Here is a 17,869-nt window from a genome sequence, read left to right on the forward strand (position 1 = left end):
CTCCAATCATTTCTATCCAACGCCATGTCCTTGGTGAGGTTCAAAGCATTCATATCCTTTCCTATCATCTCCATCCAAGTCTTCCTAGGCCTACCCCGACCTCTTTTAACTAATATATTTTCCCATTTCTCTAACCTTCTAACTGGAGCATCATTAGGTTTTTAATAATTCAAATGTCATATTTTAAACTTATTTTTCTTGAAATCCAACCTAAGTGTTGAAATCATTTACTTAGATTTTCAACTTCGATGAATTTTATCCTCGTTACGACTCATATTTTATCAATATACCCCTTTTTCGCCAATTACATAAAATAATGAGGTAATATCCTCATTTAGGTTCCAAATTCGAGGTAAGTCTAATAATAAATCTAATTTAGGAATATCGAACCTTAATTCGCCAGGGTTGTCCTTAATCGCTTCGTAAATAAAAATTATGCGATTTAAGACCTCGTATAGCTCTATATGCATAATTACGAGAAATTCTCGCGGGAAAACCAGAAATGACCAATACTGAAAGCATATTTCATATCAAATTTTCTCAGAAATATCGTGGGTCTTACACACACAAGCGCCTTAAACATAGGCCCATGCACTCCACCATGAAGGATTTCAGAGATTAACTTCACAATTGGATTGCATGAAATACACTGAAGAATATTACTCTGCTTTTGTATCCAGTGTGGATCTAAGCTAAGGCATTGGCAGTATTTGCATTGCAAAGTCGTCTAAATGATTCTAGTTGATTTAAAGTGACTGTTCGTAAAAGCAATGAAGATCAGAAAAGGAGAATGAAATAATATAAGGGGTTAGAGTTAATTTGTAGAAGCACCTGAACTGGGACGAACATAGCTCTTGGGAATAGGGTCTGCTGGATGCACATTAGCTGGAAATCTACATTCTTCAGATTTCCAGTCGATTCAGGCATTGCCTGCATTTCAGCTTCTAAATGAGATTGACAGTGGTTTTACTCCTGATTCATCAAAAATTTCATCACTGATAAGAGGTTTAAGTTGGATTCCCTTAAAACAAAAAGGAGTTTTAAGTTGGAAAACATGTTGGGGGAAGCCATGGAGATTTTTATCATCATGGAGAAATTATAATTTCAAACCTAAGATTGAGAATTCCAATGCCCTTATGCTTGGATTATGCAAAGCTCAGAGGACAGATGTCTGTGGACGTGCTTGAGATCATGATTGAGAAGGGATACGTGATCAATGAAATTACATACACCATTCTCGTAGAGGGGCCTTGCTCACGAGTAGTGGCGTAGCTAGGATTCATGTGAGGGGGGAGGGGGGTGCAAACAGGGGTGTAGCAAAAAAAAAAAAAATGGTTTGATAGTCGGGGCTTGGGGGCAGCGGCCCCGATTTTTTTTTTTTTTGAGATAAAATAAAAAATGGCTACAATTAATAATAAAAATCTATTTCATATGGACAAATCAAACTATTTGCTGCAGTCGGCTGGGCTAGGACTGGGCTACAAAAATGGATAAAAATCTATTTCATATGGAATCAGGGCTGGGTTAGGACTGGGCTTTAAAAAAAAAAAATTAACTGTTTCGGGAGGCTGGCCACCCCTACTAAAAACCCACAAAAGTCCGCATAGAATCAATGATGCTGGGCCCAGCCGAACCCAGCAGCTTGAAAACATTGTCAAATAAATCATGACTTATTAAGGCCATCGTAGAAGAAAAGTGGCCTTTGTCGGGCTGGTCCATTCCAATGAGATGTCCTCCTCCCTTCCTTATCAAGGCCATCGTAGATGAGATGAAGTTAATTATGGCTGCCTATCAGGTACCTGCATTTCTCCTTATTGTGTGCTCTCTCTTCATCATCTTCTTTATATCACTTGCTGGCAGTAGTGATTCAGCTGCTGCTCGCGCGGTGTTTCTAAGTAACTTCACCGATGAATCTGCCCTACTCTCCATGAAATCCTGCATCAGCAAAGATCCCAAGAATGCTCTGTCGAGTTGGAACATCAATACCGCCTTCTGCAACTGGAATGGAGTCTTTTGCAGCCATCATAGACAGAGAGTGGTAGCTCTAAACCTCACTGACATGTCGCTAGAAGGCACTCTTTCCCCACACATCGCGAACTTGTCCTTCCTACGTGTTCTAAACCTCCGAAATAACTCCTTCCATGGTACTATTCTTTCCCTCGATTTTGGACGCTTATTCCGGTTGCGAGTGCTCCATTTGTCCATGAATCATTTGGAAGGACCACTTCCATCAAGTCTGAGTCGTTGCCAGCGACTTGAATCATTAGTCCTCTCAGAGAACGAATTCAGTGGAACCATGCCATCTTGGTTAGGCGATCTACCAGACCTGAAATTCCTATACCTTATGTCCAACGGGCTAACAGGCAACATCCCACAGACTTTGGGGAACCTGTCAAGTCTTGAGATGCTTTATTTGACAGCCAACAACCTACAGGGAGGCATACCGGTCGAGCTGGGGAGTTTACGGAACTTGCGAGAGTTGGACATAGCGTTCAACAACCTTACAGGTATGATTCCTTTGACAGTGTTCAACATCTCGTCTCTTCAGACTCTGTCCTTGTCCAACAATAGCTTGAGCGGGCAACTCCCACCGGATTTCGGCCACATGCTCCCTAATCTCCAAGAGCTCTATCTTGCGAGGAATCACTTGGGTGGGCTGCTGCCAACCTCTCTCTGCAATTGCTCTCAGCTTTCCCTTATCGAGTTATCTGAAAATGGATTCGAAGGGCCCATACCCAGTGAAATTGGATCTCTTGCAATGTTGTGGCTACTGCACATCCGCTACAACCGTCTAACGGGTACCATACCCTTTTCCATCTTTAACATCTCTTCTCTAAAACGTCTTGACCTAAACAGCAACAGCCTATCAGGGGAGCTTCCACCAGATATGGGTGTTTGGCTCCCTAACCTTCAATTTCTCTTTCTCCGTGACAATAAATTGGGAGGTCAAGTACCTGCATCCATCTCCAATGCTTCCATGCTCGAGATCGTTGCCCTTTCCCAGAACGGCTTTGGTGGTTCAATACCCATGGAGTTAGGTAATTTACCACGCCTGCAGCGTCTTTATCTTCATACAAACAGATTCGCTAACCCGCTTGGATCGGTTGAGCTTTCCTGGTTGACCTCTTTTACAAAGTGCAGGCTTTTGGAATATCTGGAGTTGTCATTCAATCCGCTAAATGGCATTCTTCCTGCCTCCGTGGGAAACCTCTCCACCCATCTTACAATACTTTCAATGGGTTACAACCAGCTCCACGGTAGCATCCCCTTAGAAATTACTAACTTGACCAACTTGATGGAGTTGCAGTTGAGTGGTAATGGCTTAAGTGGAGCAATTCCATCAAGCGTAGGGGGTATGAAATCATTGCAAAGCTTGTCTCTTTCTGGTAACAATTTGAGCGGATCAATCCCATATCAGCTTTACCATTTGAAGCCCTTGGTTGTACTTGATCTTGGCCAAAATGTCTTATCTGGTTCGATATCGGACTCTATACATAATCTGAGTAATGTGGAAAGCTTGAATCTATCTTCCAACCAACTGTCATCAACCATCCCTCCCGAAGTTTGGAGCTTAAGAAAGCTGCTAGTGATGGACCTGTCAAGAAACTCTTTGAGCGGAGCGCTTCCCATGGAGGTGTGTAGTTTTGAAATCATATTTAAGATGGACCTTTCTGCAAACAGACTATCAGGAGCCTTGCCGACCACTCTATCAAAACTTCAAATGCTTCAGTATCTCAACCTCTCCAGGAACTCCTTTGAAGGCGGCATTCCATACACATTCAACAGATTGTTAAGTGTAGAGACTCTGGACCTTTCCTTTAATTCACTGTTCGGTTCCATTCCAAAGAACCTGGCGTCACTTAAATTCCTGAAGCTTTTGAATCTCTCTTTCAATAAGTTAGAGGGAGAAATCCCAGATGATGGTGCCTTTGCCAATCTTGATGCCGAGTCATTTTTAGGGAATTTTGCATTGTGCGGAGCCCCTAAGTTCCGCGTGCCAATGTGTGCCACCACGGGTGAAAAGCCAAAGAAGAGGTGGAATGTCGGCAAAATTGTTGTATGCATAGCCGGTGGTTCCACTCTTGTGGTTATCGTGTGCTTGCTTGCAATGATGCTATGCCGGAAGAGAAGGCCACAAAGGAATGCTGCTGCGAACAAATTGCCTGTCATAACACATCCAATGATCACGTATACGGAGCTTCTACGTGCAACGAACAACTTTGATGAATCCAATTTGCTTGGGAAGGGCAGTTATGGTTCAGTCTATAAAGGAGTACTTTCTGATGGAACAGAAGCCGCCATAAAGGTGTTGAATTTGGAAGTAGAGGGATCATCTAACAGTTTTGATGTAGAATGCGAAATAATGCGGAGAGTTCGTCACAGAAACCTTGTTAAGATCACTACATCATGTTCTAACCTTGATTTCAAAGCTTTGGTTCTTCAGTACATGCCAAACGGAAGCCTGGATAAGTGGATATACTCCACCAGCAGTCCCTTGAGTCTCCATATGAGATTGAATATCATGATTGATATAGCATGCGCCTTGGAATACCTTCACCATGACTGTTCAGAGCATATCGTTCACTGCGATTTGAAGCCAAGCAATATACTTTTGGATGATGTGATGGTGGCACATGTCGGCGACCTTGGAATTGCAAGGATGCTGGTTGGAAGTAAGTCTTCAACTCGTACCGTCACTCTCGGCACAATTGGGTATATTGGGCCAGGTAAATAAGTAGAATTAATACGCATCTTTCTTCATCAATTACTGTCAAATCTTTAAAGCTTTGCAAGCTATATACTTAACCGAGTAAATAAGTAGGAATAAGCCGTATCTTTGATCGGTTACTATCAAAACTGTACAGTTTACACGCTGATATGACGAGGGAAATATCACCATTGATGGTGATTTTCAGTATCACCTCATCTCAATCCGGCACCTCATGAATCTACACTCATAAAATTAGCCCTATTTGACTGATCCGACTCTGATCAATCATAGGGAATTGAACTCTCTCTATTTGTCACTACTTGACTAGCTTTTGCAAATGTGAAACAGAGTTTGGCTCAATGGGAAAGGTGTCGGTCAAAGCAGATGTGTACAGTTATGGAATCATCTTGTTGGAGACATTAACTAGAAAGAAGCCTACCGATGCAATGTTTAGTGGAGATGTAAACTTGAGAAGTTGGGTGCTTCAAGCGTTCCCTCGTGCACTAACAGAGGTTGTAGATTCCTATCTTCTAAGTGATGGAGGAAGCTGTCCCGATAAAAAGAGAAGCAAAGATACAGATCTGAGGCTTCAAGTTCTAGTGTCGATCATACAAGTGGGTCTGTTATGCTCTGAGGAATCCCCGGAGGAGAGGATCAACATGAGAGAGGTAGTTGCGAGGCTAAAACGGATAAAGAATCAACTGAGTAGCCAGAACTGTTGAGTATGCTGTCTAGGGGATCATCATAGTTTTTTCTCTCTTTTTTCTCATAATACACTGAATCGTGATGGTTGTGCTTGGCATGTTTTCTTCTCTTCTAAAATCTTTCCAAATTCTCTGGACAGCAAATTGTCAACTAATGCAAAAATGAAAATCCTCCTAAATGGGTATCACGCCTCCTTGTCTCCCCACTGAAAAGGAATCAAATTCATTAAGGACATGATTGGAATTGGATTCTTCGAATGAAATTCTTAAGGATTCCAGTTCCTTTGTTTGGGTTGTTTCATTCTATTAAAATTGGATAACATTTCCGTTGTTTTTATTCAATTATAGAAATAGAATCTAATCCAATTCTTGGTATAATCTAATTCCAGTTCGAATGGAATTCTTAAGGATTCCAGTTCCTTTGTTTGGATTGCTTCATTCTATTAAAATTGGATTCCATTTTCGTTGTTTGTATTCAATTATAGAAATAGAATCTAATTCCTCCAACATATATATAAGAAGATCTAGAGTTCTAGATCTAGTTAAGAAATAGGACCCAATGGTATACACTCTACCACCAACCGGTCAAATACATTAGTTTTTATGTGAACATTTATAAATCAGTTGAGTTATCTCAAAAAGAAGTTCAAGATCTGGTAAAGAAAGGAGAGAAAAGCCAAATTCTACTGTTTTGTAAGTTGAAAAATAAAATAGACTGGGTTAGGTCTTTTTCAGATCTGAATCTGACTTAGATTTCACAAAAAAATCTAGATCCAGTTGAGGAATAAGACCCTATTAAATTCGATCCACTAAAAAATAAATAAATCTTGTGGTTTTAAGTGAAAAATATAAACGTGGCAGGTCATCCTGGTTCTAGATCTAGATCTGATTTGGATCTTACAAAAAGATCTAGATTCAATAGCAAAATCCGGCCTTGTAGTATTGGATCAACTAAAAACATGCGAAGTCTCTTGTTTTCTAAGTGAAAAAGTTAAACCACTCATGTCAGGTCTAATTCCTGATCTAGATCTGACTCGAATCCTAGAAAAAGATATAGATCCAGTTGAGAAATAAGGACCTATTGTACAATTTATTTATTTATTTGCAGGCAACCTCAGCCGGTTGCCATCACCACCGGTGGCCGACCACTGCAGCCAACGGCGACGGCTGGTCCATAGTGACTAGCCGCCGTCTGCTGGCAACTGCAGCAATAGAGGGCAGTCAACCCGATAGGGAATTTTGTTCTCTGTGGCCTACGCCCACTGAAACAACCACCACCGCCGACGGCTGCCGATCACGAATGCCACCGGAAAACGGCCAACCATCAGCGGCCTGGGCCGACCATCGACAGCTGCGGCAGTGGAGGTCTATATAAAAAAAATGAGGTTCTCGCCCCCTGCTTTTATGCTCCTCCATCTAGTGACATCTTGCCTCCACCACTTGGCCAGCCGGCCCTCGATGCCAGGATCGTTTGCAGTGCCGGCAGACCCCATCAAGGATGTTCCTTAAAGGGGTATAAAAATAAAAAATAAAAAATAAAAAATGTTGAAGAAGGGATTCAGTCGATCGATCATCGTTGTCCGGTAATAAATCGGCAGTCTGGGGCTGACTGCTTTCAATGGGACTCCAAAACAGGATGACGACGTAATCTTGGCAGATTCCAGGATCCAGCGGCCTTGCTCTCCTGTGGTGACCACCGCCAGCCTTCAAGAAGAGACAACGACTATTGTCGACCCGTAGGCGGTGTGTCACCTGTCAACGCCTCTCCATTTCTTTAAAAAAAAAAAAAGTGAAATGGGAATCCCACGAGAGAAAGAACGGTCACAACTTTTTTGGCGAGCTTTGCAAGAACGCTTATGCACCCTATAACCCAATGTTACCGTTCTTAAAGCATAACAAGAATGTAAAATACATACCGGTAAATGCCATGGATGAAACTAATGTTGGCGTAGGTGCATGGTGTTCTCCTCAACCTATCAACACCCACGATGAATCCAGGCCTTCAAGTCGATGGTGAGCAGAACCCTAAACCCAAATGAGAGAAAAAAAATACTTTGGCAAGCAATCATGCCTCAATTTATATAGTGAAAGGAAAGTAAGAGATTATGTGAAAGCCTTCACATGCCATATACATTCACGTAACTCCTTGATACCTTGTGTCAAAAGAGTCACTTAGGGTTGGACCCAATCCAAAGTATCTAACATCCCCATCTTACAGTAAAACTCAAATATCCTAAGGAGGAACAGCATAGTTCCAGTATGAAATGTGGGCGTTGCTCAGTTTATTAGAATTGATCGGTCCAAGTTCCAAGTATGACTAGGACATTTCTCCAGTAGGTCCACAATTCACCTAGCTCCAGTATCAAAGGTTGTTCACAAGTGTAAATATAGGCCATCAATTTTCAAGGTCTGATACTGAGATTACAGGGCCAAACTCACATGATTATCCCTTTCTAATGATTTAGAGAAACATTTTTGACACTTAAGAAAGGCTCAAGGAAAAACCATAAAATTGTTAGTTGAAAAAAAAATCAAAGTATTATATCACCAAAAAAAAAAAATTTGCAACAGTAAGTGCAAAACCATCATGCATTAATAATTACCATCAACTTGGGATTTGCTTCCATTAACATGGTGATTACAGTCTATCAAAAAAAAGATATGGTTCAGAGAGAAAATCCCTTGTACTAAATTTGACCCTAAGTAAAGGCACACAGACGATAAAATATCTCACACACATCACAAACTGAGAATTTCTCTCCTCCGAACTTTCACATTAAGAATTAGCTTCCATATACGATTTTCACCATCGGATTCACTTCGACAAATACGACTTTCAACAGCAAATCAAGAAAAACTGACAAAAAACCCATGAATGCTATTGATTGAACCCCAGAAAGTATGCCCATGCAAATGATTGACAATTTATTACAGCATGTACACGTTATAATTGAAACTCCAAGGCTTTTGATCAAAAAGCTTGTGAATTCAAATTAAACACCAAAACACTCCAATACTATCATTTTGACTCAAAAAACGAGTGACCACGTGGTTAATACACACATACACACCCCAAGCATTGTCAATTTTCACTTGGTATCATCCATGAACATGAATTGTTACCAACTAACCAAACAACCCCTCCACATATGAACAACAACCCATTGACACCATCAACTTGGCTGCTTGTAGGAAAGCTAAAGACTGAACCAATTCAACAGTAAACAGCAAAAGGGAGAAAAAAATGTGAACACACATGTTTGGTGGTTTCTAGCAGGTGGGGCTCATTGGAGAAGCGTGTTGAAACCATGGAATGGTTTCTCCTCTTTCCTTTGAGGCTTTTCCGGCATTAGTTGTCGGTCCCTTGGCCGTGAACGGGCAATGACAAACCAAGCAAAGTAGAGGCCGCCTTCAAAATATGGCATATGTAGTGCAGAATTCTATTGAGTGAAAAATGCATAGAGTGTAGGAACGTACGGTATGTGTTGGCTTGATCGATGACGTATGTTGGTAGCATGACATGCGATAGGCAATGGTATTGTCGTTGGTGCGACAGTGTGTGGCGACACAGATGTTGAACGTTGTTTGATTAAGCAGTGCCAGCCAATCAGAAGATGTTGTCTTTGAAGATTTGGTTAAAGATCGCTTGACTTAAATGAGTTTTTTATGCATAACGCTTGGACAGACGGGGTGCATGTGGGTTAGAGCTAATTTTCCCATAGATCACCTTAGGTGATTCCAACAGAGTATGGTGACTCAAGCCTAGGCAAGTGAATGCCTAGGGGCCAGCAAACAAGTCTGAGTAGTGCTCTTCGTTATGGCATACAATCATCAATTGGTTTTCGGACCAGGGGTCACAAGGTCTTGTCCCTTTTGTGACGAGGTTATACTTGGGCATGCCCATAGAATTGCAATATGCTTCATGACATGTGAGACTAAGGCATATGTAGGCTTGCTAGTCGGTATGGGACAGTTATGTACGTAAGTGATATGGACCAAGTGAAATACGCATTTGGTGATATTTTTGATCAACTTTCGCTAGGCAGTTGTGCACGAGGTAGTGCGCAGGGCTAATGAAATGATTCAACATATGAAAAAATGTTGGTGGGCGGTCTTTGGCCGTTAGGCTAGCAGTCTGGCATGTTGCAAGTTTATGAAAAATTCTATGCTCGTGACAAAATGAGTGCAGTTGTTTAATAAATAAGCTTTATATATTTAGAGTGACGCTCAGACCGGGTGAATCTGCATGCGTGGTATTGTGAGTCTGCGACCACACCACTCTGTTCCGAAACCATGCCTCTTCTTTGCTTTCTTTGTCACTTATTGCTCTTTTACTTATTATAGTTTTATACTAAAGTTCCTTCAAATTTCAACGGATTTAAAACCATTCCCCCAAAGAGTGATTAATTGACCATGATCCGAGATAGAAGAAGCTAACAAGACACACTTGACATCGGGAATGAGGTCCAACAGATTTGGAGTGACAAAAACCTTGTCAAGAACTCTACAACATGGGTGAATCCGCCTATTCAATCAAGAGAAACACTCTCCAATAAAAGGGATAGGGTAAAAGTGATATTGATGAACAAAATCTTGAAAACCTCACATAGATGGATTGGGAAGAACGAGGTTATTAGAATCCTGAATAGACAAAAGGCAATTAAAGTCCTCCATAATAAATTGGTATTCCTCATTTGAGATGACAATCCTATTTAAGTCGTTCCAGAAAGCAGGCCTCATGACGGCGTGATTAGGACCATACACAACAGTGACCACGACTCTCCTACCACTATCTTGCAAAGTGAAGGCAACAGACAATGAAAAAAGACCCATGTCCAGCTGAAAAATATTTAAAGATTGCTTCCCCAAAATAAGGATACCACGAGCATGGCTGATCGCGGGCTTGAAAAAATAGTCAGCACCCCTCCATATACCAGAGGCAACAGAATGAGAAATGTCATCCATCTTAGCTTCACAAATAGTAATCAGGTTGGGCTTCTCTTGTCTAACCCAATTAGCCAGAAACAAACGCTTAGCAGGGCAATTCAATCCCCTAATATTCCAACAAAGAGACTTTATGACACACAATCAGTAAAATCCGAGTGTGTGGCCTTGCCGACCTTCGTGGAGACCTGCCATCGAAAGCCGTAATATTGAATGGGTTGCTCCTCCTACTTCTACTACCATTGTTAACGTGCCGGTGCCGAACAACCCTTGCATGTTCAGTAGCCCTCAAAGAACCGGAAGAATCATCCCTCAGACCGGAGACCACACCAAGTGAAGGACCTAGAGAGCCACATAGGATAGTAGAGATTGTCGAAATGGTAGAAACCATATTGACAGTTATATGAGACAGTTGCGATGAGGAGAGATAAATATCAAGCATCCGGGTTGCCTCTTCAACCCCAACACCCAAAGGCGACAAAGGGGGGCACTGCCGAGGAAAGGGTGGAGTGAAAGGGGGAGCCACACTTGGGAGAGCCACCCCCCCCCAAAAAACTACACACGGAATCAATGATGGTAGGGGCAGTAGTAGTGGCCGCAATGACGACCATTGAGAAAGAAAAAGGAATCGTGTATCTGTGAGCCTCAGTGGAACGAACATTAAACGCCATAATGTGAACCACCATATAATCAAAACGCCTGATTGGAAAAATAATGAAGGACGAGGGCAAAATCGGCCTTTTTCACCTTTTGCATGACTGTCCAACTGAGCCGTCAATCCACCTCGAGAAGGGGCACTAGTCGTGTAAAACACAAAGTCACTGACAGAGAAACCATGATGGGTATGAGCATGAGTGTGGGGAATAATGATGGACTGATCACCAGTAGGATAATAGTCCAAATTAGCTGCAACAGATTTCTCGGAGCCCCTCGAGTAGCACGTTCGACGACTGTTGAAAGCGAGATACGAGAAGTCGAACAGACGTGTTGGGTTTGCCAACGTGCGCCGAAGATGGTGACAATATAACCGAAACCGGAGTCGAAAATGATTTTTCGGTGAACTGTTTGGGCAGAGCATGTGATAGCTGGACCAGGACGTAGATAGTTCCAATCTTGATGGCATGAAAAGAAATCTTTGGCTCCTGAAGATCTCCAATCTGCACCCATGACGAAAAAGAAATACGCTGCAGAGGACGCTTAGAGCTCCGACGGGCGAAGTGGCTACCCAACACAGAAGAATCGCAGGAGTCAAGAGGCTTTCTAGTAGAATGGTGTTGAGGAACATTTGTTCGTTGAGAGAGAGAGAGAGACTCTGAGCCTCCAAACTCAGCATATTTGCAATGCCCAGTCAAAATTAGATTTCCTTTGGATCCTTTGAATGCAAATCACAATCATAGCACTTTCTCAAGTTTTTCCCACATGAGAAAGTGCAGGTTGAAACTTCGATTAGCAATCGAGAATGCTCCTCTCTTGAAACTTGAGGAAGTTGGTCACAAGACTGACCCCTTAACCAACTTTTTCATGTATGAGGCTCATCCCACGTGACCAGAGCAAACTCGTGAAAACCAAACTGATATTATTTTCAAAATGGTGTGATATGGCATCCACAATATAATACTCTAACCTCTATTCTTTCTCTCATGCTCCTGTTCAAATCTCTAGAAAATTGGAATTACTAATTTGCTCATTACATTAAGAATTTGCTACTGTTAAGAATACTATCAGCCTGAGTGAGAATTTACCTTGTTGGAACTCAAAATTAAACCCTAGTCAACTCATCGATAGCATGAGCCCAACTCAATGTTGCTTTTTTTTTAAAAAAAAACAAATAAACAAACTGAAAGAATCAAGTTCCCAAACTTGTCTCCCTAACTATTTTCCTCCAAAGAACAATAATCAAATAAAAAAACTACAAAAACACTGGTATCTAAGCAATACTTGGCAATCATTCATTCACATTTTTCTTATGTAGAGGGAAAGCGTTGGCTTGTAGGTCACGTTTGGACGCAAGAAAAACTCTCAGTAGAAAAAGAAATTTTTGCCGATGAGAAGTTTTGATATGATATATTTTCTAAAATGAAAATGTTTCACGAGTAGCATGAGAAAAATAAAATATAAAATCTTAAAAAAATAAGTTTGCATTTACTGCCTCCTTTCCGAGATCCTCTGGTGTAAAACCCTTGGATAACCCTCTCCCCACTCTATAGGTATGGCTCTCCTTCACTTAACACTAAGGCCGAGAGTGCCCACCCAAAGCTTCAGTGGTACTAGTGGTTCTATGTCTAGAAGACAACGCTTGGAATGTTACTTATCCAACAACCAACAGGGGCTCCGTTGTCGGGTAGGAGCAGCTAGTGCGTCACCTTGTGTTGGGACGTTGCAGGTTCAAAACCCAATGGTATAGTTGTATAACTCGTAGGGGTCTGCCTAACCCCAGCTTGCCTTTCGAAAAAAAAAAAATTATATTTTTTAATAACTTTTTTTTGTTAAGAGAAAAAACTCCCATCACCGGCAGTGCATTGGCAGGCTTTTGGTTAATAAAACCTTTAAAGTCCTCTTTACCTATGAGGGAGTAGATCTAGCATCAACCTTACAGCAAAAGACAAACCCATGGGTTTTGAACCTCATGTCAACGATTAAAACAACCAAAACTATTTTTATAAAAATATCTAAAAAAACTGCCTCCTCTTGTTTAGCTTATCATGAAAAACATATACTTGTGTTCCAAGTCCATATCCTGTACATGCCCATGTGACACATGTTATCTTTGCAAGCCTATCTGAGTTTATCCAAACATACTCGAAACAATCAGCCCACTTTCATCCTTGATCATTTAACATAATGAACTCGTAACAAGTTGAACAAGAGCTTCCTTTTGGAAGTCTGAATGACCCAATTAGCAGGTTGAACCGAGCAGAGTTACAAACTTACAAGCAGCTTGTTCATTCATAAGCTCAAAGTAAACATGGTTGCCCATTGCCCAGTATTGATAGTCATGTTTGGAAAGCTAGGACTGTTAAAATATAACCAATTGCAAATACAAAAATGTTTCTAATTACAGACCTTGGGACAAAATGGCAAATCCACAAGTGCATGCTCCCATGCTATTGCTAACCCAACCAGAGAGAGAGATATGTGAGCATCACTGAAATCTTGATCAGACGGACTGCACATTTCATAAGATTCACCAAAATCCTGATCAGACGGACTGCACATCTCATAAGATTCAATCCAACCACACCCATCTGCTATCATCCAATTCATATACTTTTCAACATTTCTCTGAGATGGACAACAACCAATGCATCAGTTTGAACTAACATTTTCTTGGATAATCAGGGAAAACCACAGAAACTTCTTAGATAGGTGGGAAGCTCGATACTCATTGCTTCCAAAACTTGATGAGAATTTCGATTCTCCCACGCTTCTCCTAAGCTTTCCACATGCTTAATTTATTCTTCTTATATGTTCTCTCGCTCTACTTTTCATATATTTTGTGCTTCCTCTCACGCTTCTCACTCACTTTCATGTGTTTTCTCTGAATTGGCAGTCATTTAATGTTTACACTAAAAAATCATGAAATTTAAGAATAATCATTTTTATTTTAGTTTTTATTTGTGTTTCATTTCAATTCTCATTCAATTCTTATATTACTTTTTTTATTTTTCGCTTCCTGCTTCCTATACATTTGAGGATGCATCCCTTTCCCGTATCATTTTCCACTTTTGCTTCCTAATCTAGCAAGAAAACCACCTCAATCGTACCAAGGTCATTGGTATAAAAACCCCAGGTCCCCCTTAACCCCAAAGAGTACACCCAGCTTGACACAGGTCAAACTCACAACATCCCTTCAACTAACTTGACCGCAATGAACATAGCCCATTGATTTCCCAATTATGAGACACATGCCAACTCAATCATTAACTGAATCAGATATCAAATGGACCGGGGAAAAACAAGGGTCCCACCCACAGCAGTCAGATTTAAACAGCAGTACTCGAAATCACTCACAATTGCAACGATCACCAACACACCAACATGAGTAAACTTTTGTAAGAACACGAACGCATATCAAGATATCTCAAACAAAGATGATTAAACAAAACTCATTAAATAAAGCTGCATTAGAGTACTTAATTCCAATCATTCACTCAACAAACTGCAGGACTGAAAGAAAAAGCCTTCCAATTAAGAAGTTTGCCCTAAGACTAATTGCCAAAAAAAGGAAGAAAACAGGGCAAGAGTGTCTAGTTGTCCCTCCAAGGCTGGCCCTCCCCAAGTACAGGTTGAAAGGAATCCATACCAGAATCCCTGCTACCAGCAATTAAGACAGCAAGCAATGGTGTTAAACTGTTGTCACCCCGCTGTTAAAAGGCCATCGCTAGGGCCTACTTTGATCTCTGCCTCATCTTTCGGCGCTTTCTCTTCAAACGCCTCATGCGCTTCTTCTTCCACTGCAGCAACAAAGGAGGGAGTATCTTGAAGTCACTATAAATTCGGAGTCACAAAGAGGCTTGCAGAAAACTTTAGACAATTTGCTTTTCCCACAAGATGAAACTCGATCAGGTTCTAGATATTCCCACAAAAAGTACAGGCAACAAAAAATCTCAAAAAACATTGAAGGAAGAAATAATACCGACTCATAAGGTTAGTACCTCCTACTGCCGTACATACTGAGAGATGAAAGATGTAAAACTAATATCATGCAGAAATAGGAAAAGAAAAAAAAAAGATAACCCTCATGAGCAACAAAATAACCCTTTCGATTTTAGAAACCTTTCAAGATATATATATATATATATATATATATATATATATATATATATAGGCTTTTGAAGAATACCATGGCAAATTCACAGTCGCTGCATAAACACCTTGATATTCCCAAAGTCAACCTATTTTCTATTGGCCAGCTTGAATACATGCACATATTGATAAACAAACAAATAGACCAATAAAAAAAATCCATGAACTATCCCAGACACAGATACAATGAAAGACGCAAAAACCTCCAAATAATGTTTTGTTTGAAGCCTGCAGTAGAGTAAAACACATGAAAAGAGAGACTCACATGTAGGGTAAATAAAACATTAAATTAATCCAAGTAATCCAGAAAACTCTATTGTACATGAACAATAAGAATTGGAAGGAATAACCCGGGAGACACACAACAGGTTGTCTGGCATTACTTATCACCTGTGTATAATCTTTTAAACTTCAACTATAATTTTATCTATTTCCTCAAGTACTTCCATATCAAAGAAAAGAAAAACTAACTAATAATCATGACAGATTTCAAACATGAAGTTGCCGAGAAAATTTTAGACATTACAATAACATCAAAGGAGTCAAGCAGAATCCATGCACATTAATAGTAACATTTCCAAACACATGCAAAACGCATGCATACAAGGGCCCTTGAGCATGTAAATGCACCGGATGATCTTACCTACGGACTGAAGATAAATGAATAAGAAAACATATGTGAGATTTGGAACCATCCAAAAGAAAAAATACTCTAGGATAAAACAAGTCCCATTCTCCAGTTTTAGTATCTGCCTCCAGAACAAAGCTACCAAGAAATAGATCCACGATCATTCTCTTGAAGCTGAAAGAAGAGGCATATCATAAATCAAATCACAACTTTTTCAATAGTTAAACGCAAGATCCCACAGTTAAAAACTTAAGATTGTACAATTCTTAGTGGTCCAAGAATCCTATTCAATCATATTAAAGGCTTGCAGTATATTACAGGCCAAACTATTTGTTTAACAGAAATATCACAACTAAGGTATTGTGTGCATAGCATCATCATAACTAAATTTAAGCAAACAGACAATGTTCGAAAACTTGAAGGTATACAGTTTCTACGCTCTAAAATGTTAAACGCACCACAGGTTCAACTCATACTCGATGCACAAAAGTTACTATTTTCTCTGCTCAATTTATCAACACAGGCATTGAAAAACTATTCAAAAAACTTGATATCATGATAAGTACACCCAAAAAAAAAGAATTTTTACATCCTTGCTCGACAAGGGGTAGGCGAAATATGGAAAATGCTAACGAATGGATGATTGCCTTTCCAAAAAACAAAAAAAATCCCAAAAAATCGCATTTTAAGAATTCAACACATATGATATTTACCAGTTTCTCAGTCCAAATAAAGCCAGAATAAATCCCCAATAAACCAATAGATTCCACGTTCCCAGCCAGATTTAAAACAAAAAGCAAAAAGATAAAAAAAAAAGAGTTTCAAAAACAAATAAGGCGCGCAAAAACTCTGTCTAAAAACCCTCACGCAAGCAAAATACAAACTTAACAGACGACAGATCTTACCTACTTCCACGATCAAAAGTAAACAACAATCAAATAAGAGTTATATGATTTCCCAACAAGAATCCTCAACCTAACAACCAGGAGATCTACAGGATGCAGATAACAGAGGTTACCGATTAAGCAAGAAAACTAACCTTCGCTCTCATCTTCTCCCTCTCTACGACGTTCGATGGCGAGCGCTTCAGACCTCTTCTTCTCCTACGAACCACACAGAAAGCAAGGAAAGCCAAAGAACGCTCTTCTATAGGGAGGGACGGAAGAGAATCCTAACCTTAAAGTTCCTTAGATTACCCTTGGGGGTATCCTCTTTCTAAAAATTTACCTCTAGGGTTCTTCTATAGAATCATGTGGCATTACTTGTAATTGTAAGGCACCTTTTTGTCAATTGTAGCTTTCCATTCAAGGGTTTTCGTCATTTCGGTATAGCGAGGAGGAGGGGTATGAGCTTAAGAATAGCTCAGGTGAACCCGAATATAGCCAGTTGGATGCGACCCAAATCCGATTTAATAAAACAATGTAGGGATGTCAATGAATTGGATTTTATCCATTCCGTTTAGTTGAATTCGGTAAGCCAAAACAATATCTTTGGTTTTGATTTTTTTGCTACCAAATCTGGCGTATCCGAATTTGATCAATATCCAAAGCCATTTACATGTAAAAAAATGGATCTGGTATGGCCATTTCACCATCCGTCATTTAATCATCTGTTTAGTTTAATATGGTAATTGGCCACAGCCGATCGAATACGAACTGTTTACATCCCTAGATCCATGAGTCGGGTTATCTCCAAAACTTAGACTTACTCCATAAACCCTACCCTTTGGTGGTGATGGTATCTCTTTATCCTCTTAATGGAGGGTTTGAGCCTCTACTCTATGGGTCAACAGGTCAGGTTTGGTTCGGACCTGGGTTATATCAAACTTGGACCAGATTTGTAGTTATGGTATCGGGTCCAAACCAGGGTTTAATTTAGTCTACAATAAGATAAACCATACCCAGAACTGATAAGAACTATATAAATCATATCTGATAAAATAATGTTTTTTATCATTTTTACATTGAAAATTTGTGGGTCTTAATCGAAACTTGGGTCGAACCTGAGTCTGGTGTAAAATTTCACAAACTATACTCAAGAAGATCAAAAAACCCTAAAAGTGGATATGGATATGAA

At 40.2% G+C, this 17,869-nt stretch overlaps 1 long non-coding RNA gene across 1 annotated transcript; it reads right to left on the minus strand.

Annotated features, from left to right (window-relative positions):
- Nucleotides 1-14,456: 14,456 nt before the first annotated feature.
- LOC149831196 (uncharacterized) lies at nt 14,457-16,935 on the minus strand. Its single transcript, XR_016432997.1, has 2 exons — nt 16,833-16,935; nt 14,457-14,813 (listed from the first exon to the last, which is right to left on the minus strand). It is a non-coding gene; the product is annotated as an uncharacterized LOC149831196 (long non-coding RNA).
- Between the last annotated feature and the right edge of the window lie 934 nt (nt 16,936-17,869).

This window comes from Nuphar pumila, chromosome 7, assembly GCF_984573655.1.
Source record: "Nuphar pumila chromosome 7, dmNupPumi1.hap1.1, whole genome shotgun sequence".
NCBI classification, from domain to species: domain Eukaryota; kingdom Viridiplantae; phylum Streptophyta; class Magnoliopsida; order Nymphaeales; family Nymphaeaceae; genus Nuphar; species Nuphar pumila.